The sequence below is a fragment of the Chiloscyllium plagiosum genome, unplaced genomic scaffold (assembly GCF_037043375.1).
Source record: "Chiloscyllium plagiosum isolate Xiang-an unplaced genomic scaffold, Cpla_swu_hap1 HiC_scaffold_41, whole genome shotgun sequence".
Taxonomy (NCBI): domain Eukaryota; kingdom Metazoa; phylum Chordata; class Chondrichthyes; order Orectolobiformes; family Hemiscylliidae; genus Chiloscyllium; species Chiloscyllium plagiosum.
In genome coordinates, this window is record NW_028270179.1 from 9477801 (window position 1) to 9483800 (window position 6000).

The following is a 6000-nucleotide window of genomic DNA, read 5'->3' on the forward strand; positions in this document are numbered from 1 at the left end:
ATTCTTTATTCCAAAAAATATCTCTTACACTTCTCTCTCCGAGACATTTTCTTCCCATTAGTCTTATCCCATGCGCCCCTTTCGGGAACTTTTCATTAGAAACTAAGATGTATCTCTGACTTAGTGTGTTGCCAAAGATTTCTTACATCTCCACAATCCACCAGACTGCAGGTATCTGTTTCTATGACAGCTGGACTTGTACTTTCTGGAACCGTAACCACTAAGTAAGATGACCACACCATAGCCTGACAGAATCCTATGACAAGAAAAGCTAATAGAGTGTACCTAAACATTCTTCCCATTCTACAGTGGCATTCAACCGCCGAGAGACTTAGCATACAATACTACAGAAACTATCCCGCGCTCGTGCTACTACTGTATAATCAGTTATTTAAAGTCTTTTTAGCTTACGTTTAAGTGGTTCTTTTGTCGATTCGAATGTCCAAACTTCTCTCTCAACTGGAGATTCCACTGAACCTTTAATCCGAGTGTAGTGAGTCCAGACTATTTCTGCCGTTCTTATCGGGGTTTCAGTGGTTAAGAGTACTTGGTACAGCCCCTCCCAGTCTAGTTGCAATTTGGTCTAAGTCCATGATTTGACTAGGACCCAATCCCCCGTTTGGATCGGATGGACGGTGAATTTAAGGGGTGGAGTCTGTGCCAATAAATTCCAATTTCTGAGTAAAGAAAAAGAGGACGACAAGCCCAGTATATACTTCTTTAAGAAAAAATCTTTAGTATCCGGGGTTGACAGTTCTCCTTTCAATCCTTGATAGGGCAGGCCAAACAATATCTCATAAGGGGTCAGCCCCATATCTTTCCTTGGGTCCGTTCGATCTCGCAAAATGGCTACAGGTAAACACTTAGTCCAAAGGGAGTCTGATTTCTGCTACTAATTTAGATAACTGCTTAGTGAGTGTCTGGTTCATTATCTCAACCTTTCCTGATGAAGGTGGGTGCCAAGGGATGTGCAACTCACAGGAGAGTCCTAACCCCTTCATCACTCCCTGGAGTACCCTGGAAGTCAAATGAGTTCCCTGATCTGGATCTATGCATTCCACTATCCCGTATCTGGAGATTATGTGTTCAAGTAATATCTTGGACACAGCACTTGTGGTGGCAGTGTCTAAAGGGTACGCCTCCACCCATCCAGTTAGGTGATCAACCATTACCAGCATGTACCTCAGTCTTCCCAATCGGGGTAATTCGGTATATTCGATCTGAATGCTCTGGAATGGACTTAGCCCAAGTTTTCTCCCTCCTGGGACTTGTTTCCTTAATGCCTTCTTGTTAATTTTTTACATGCTATGCATTCCTCACATATCTGTTGATTATTGTATATATTCCTTTGCATCCATATTTCCTTAAGACTAAATCACACATTGCTTGCACTCCCCAGTGACTCCCCTGATGTAAGACAGCTATAATTTCTCGCATCGTCATTTTTATTCAACATTTCTCTCCCATCGGGTAACATCCAGCGCCTATCCGCTGTCTTTGCAGCTCCAAAATCTTTTAGTTACTTTTCCTCATTTGAGGTAAACAACGGGGAACGCCGAAGATCTAGAATTGTAGGTATTAAGGAGTATATCACTGTTCCCTATGGATTCAGGTCTGCTTCTTCAGGTACCTCAGCGGCCAGTTTGTTTCCCCTTATTTCCGGTTCATTCCCTTCTGATGTCCGTTTATATGAACTACCGCTATGTCTCTCGGGTGTAACAGAAACTCCAGCACTTGGTTGTCAATTCGTCATGCGATAGTTCTTTTTCTCTTCTGTTTATTAGTCCTCTTTCTTGCCAAATTTTTCCGAAGGTGTGTACCACTCCAAATGTATATTTTTGCTGCGTGTACACCGTTGCTTCCTTGTCTTCTAAGGCTCTGAGAGCTCTTTCTAGGGCACAGAGTTCACAAGTTTGAGCTGACCAGCCGTTAGGCAGTCTTTCAGCCTCGATATCGCTTCCTTCTATCCCTTCGACTACAGCATATTCATTGTGCCTTTTCCCCTTAATCACCTGGAGGACCCATTGATAAACAACCGAGCTGCAACAGTACGTCCCTGAAGTCCATCCCCACTTTAGTCTGATATTCAATAACATCAAGGCAGTCGTGTTCTGCATTGGGCCATCCCCTCTCCCTTCCACGGAAATGCAGCTGGATTCAAGCAACTGTCTGTGACTAACACAAGGTCATTCTGTTCACTTAAGATTGTCATATTTCAAGATCTTAAAGTCTGTGAGCCATCGTTCTGCTTTCTGAGTTACTATGGTCCGTACCTGATGTGGTGTGCTGACTATTCAGGCTCACCCAGAAGTAAGTTTCCGACTCTCCGATACCAAAAAGACTGTTGCTGCCACTGCCTGCACATACTCCAGCCTCACGCTTGAGACTGGGTCGAATAATTTAAACAGGTAGGCAACCGGTTGCTTCTTCCCCCACACCACCCGCCCCCATCGCTGGGTTAGGACCCCTAGAGCCACTCTTCTGTCTACTGTGACAAACAAATGGAAGTGCTGGTCTAGGGAAGGTAATACAAGGACAGGGTTATGGGTTAGGTTCCTCTTTAGTTCTTCAATTAATTTCCTCTCTTTATCTGTTCAATTTAATAATTTAGGGTCTTCCTCTAATCTATCAAATATAATTTCTTTGTTTTCCGTTCATATGAGTCTATCCATAATCTACAGTACCCTGCTAATCCCAGGAATTTTCGTAATACCCTTTTGGTTTTAGGCGGCGACATTCCCACAATTCCCTCAATTCTTTCTGGGCGTATTTTTCGTTTTCCTTCACTGATTAGGTGAAGCAAATATATGACTTCCTTCTCTACGAAATGCAATTTATTCTTGGAAACCCTCAATCCTTGTTGTCTTAGAAAGTTAACTAATTCGTTTATGGCTTCTATTGTTTTGTCCCTTTTCTCGCCTGTCCATCTACATATTGTAACAGATGGTAGTTCCTTTGGGGCTATTGAACTTCTCCAAGACTTGTTCCAACACCTGACCAAAGAGATTCTGGGATTCAGTAAATCCCAGCGGGAGTACTGTCCATCTGTACTGCTGTTTTCACCCTGTTTTTCGTTCTTCCCACTCGAAGGCCAACAGATTTCTACACCCCTCTGCCAGTAACATGCCCAGAAGGAATCCTTCAGATCCACTACACTGAACGATTTGTGGCCATGGGGAATCTTACTCAGTAGTATATAGGGATTAGGGACCACAAGGTGGCGGGCTTCTACTATTTGGTTCAATGCCCTTAGGTCTTGTACGAGGCGATAACTACCGTCCGATTTCTTTACTAGCAGGATAGGGTATTGTAAGGGGTCATGCAGGGCTCTAGAAATCCATCCTTAATCAATTCCTCAATTATTGACTGCAGTCCCTTGTGCAATCTATTGAAATCGGATATTGTGATTTGCAAACCACGTCTCCCTCTCTCTGTAAACTGATCTCCAAAGGAGGTATTTGTAATCCCCCGCCATTCCCTTCCCGTGCTCACACTCTGGGTTCTATTTCCTTCTCCTCTTCCTCGAACAGGACGGCCATTTATATCACTAATGTCTGGGCCCATACTCCATTCTCCAGTCCGAGGAGTATGACTAAATCCTCCCTCAATAAGTTACTCCCGATAGCAGGAATATATAACAGTTCACATTCGACAATATCTTTCCTACTTTAGATTATTATAGGTTCAAAAACTGGAACTGTAAATCCCTCCCCTTTTCCTTCAGAAAGAGTTAACAGTCGTTTCGAGATGTCCTCTCCCTTGCGTTTAAAATTTAAGTAAGAACTTGCTGCCCCAGTATCGACTAGGAAAACTATGTCCGCTTTGTAAGGTCCCACCTTTAAATTTGTCAAGTTTTTCTGGTGGTTCCCCTGGGGAAAGGAACCCCTGACACACCTGTTCTTCATCAAGGTTCATAAACGGTACTGCCTTTGCTTCCTTTTTCAGATGTGCACACTCTATCTTAAAGTGACATGTCTTTCCATCGTAATAACATCCCGCCTGTGGGGATTTTCACTTCGATCCTTGTTCCTGTCCACCAGACCCCTTAACATCTTCTTCCGATCTCTTCTCGTCCCTTTATTTTCAAATGCTGCCCGCCACCATTCCGGTTTCCTTCTCCTTTTTACTTTTGTCCTTCTTTTCATTACCTAATCAACCGTGGCTATCATTATTTTTGCGTTTAGTTTCTGCTTCTCATGTTACGTTGCCAGGTCAATTGCTGAGCTGATTTAACCAATTGAACAGCGTTAAAGCCACCTAATGTCCTTTCTCCATCACCAAATGTTTTGCTCAGATCTTGATTTTTTTAAAAGAAATATTACAATATTTCTTGCTCCCTGTAACCTCAAATACAGATTCATCAATTTATGCTTGTCTAACTTTACAGTCTGCTCCTAACTATACATTTTATAATCATAGTTGTAAATATATATATATTTATATATTATAAATTCATTTATTCAGTATTTAATATTCAAAATGTAAAATGCCTACAGTCCCTAACTTCGAAATCCACTATTATTTCCCGGTTTTAATTCCTTAATGTAAATCCAAAATTAGTTTTCTTAAGTAGTCCTGAACAATCATTGCTTAATTACAATGATATAACTCGTAAAATAAACGGAGCTGCCTTAAAAGGATTTGTCAACTCGAGATAAAAAAAGTTCTAATGCATGAATAATGGCCGAATCCAAGGACACAGGAATAACCATAAGATTTTTTATTTATTCATTACAATCTAATGTTGCACTGAAACTTCAACTGTCCTCCATAAATCGCTTTTATGTCAGGATAAAAGAGATGAGTTAGAAACTGATAATAAGGCAGTCATGACCTGCAAAACACAGGAGTTAACATTTTACTTCATAATCATTGTAAAATCCTTAAACTTAAAAGAAATCATTTTATATTTCTACAACAGAAATCAGATTCAAAACAGTCCCGGATCTCAAGCTCCAGGGAACAAAGCACAAACATTCAATCTTCAACACACAAATGTGCATTCAAACCGAATCACAAAGGGTTAAACTTTCTATTAGCTGTACAGCTCTTTGCTCTCTCTTTCTCTTTCTCCCTTTCTCTCTCTCACACACACACACACACCGTATCTCATAAACACTTCGTGAGCTTCCCGCAACAACTCTGCTAGAGGCTTCTCCCTCTACCCCTCTATTCTTTGAATCTTTTTTCTGAATGTCTTCCCATGATAATCTTACGAAGTGTGCCCTCAGTATTCCTTCAGCTGATAGCCCTTCCGAGATGAAGCATAATCTGATTCCTCCTGACTGTAAGGCTGATTTCCATTGATATATGAATTCAACTATTTACAAAAACAGTCTTCATCCAACCCGTACTTTGGCCAGAAGACGAAGAATGGATTCCTTAGTCCATTCAAACCAATAACATTTCATCATCCTTTTCCTATCTTTTCCCTTTGTATAAGTATTATTTTTCCATTTCCACAACATCCTGCCCAACGGACTTTGTGCAGGTAAATTTTCAGGGACCCCGCCTCCATTTAGATTTCCTTTTTTTCGTCCCCGGAGGCTTTTTCATTCCCCTTGGCACAGCCCATATTGAGTTCCTTCGTTAGTCCATCATAACTACTAGAACTCAATCCCAGTCACCAAGGCAGTATTTCAAAGTCAGTTTTGCTTCCTTGGTCCATGCACAGTGTTGCGTGGCTCGAAGTCTCCCTGTGCCTACTTGTAACCTTTCACCTGTTTTAGGTAGACTCTCATCGGATCTCGATCAGTCAACCAATAGGAGGAACCCACCACCGAGGAACACTGGATCATTCTAAAAGGAACGGGACACATCTTACCAGCCATCGACAGTGTCTACCCTGTTGGCGATGGTGGACACCCCGGACGAGCGTCCAACCTGTGAGAAACAGAGCTCACAATATAATAAATATCAGGCCGAGTCAAAAAATGAAACAGCGAATTTTATTGAAACGTTCTTGCAAGACGGGTGTCTAGCAAGGAGTCACCCCAATCC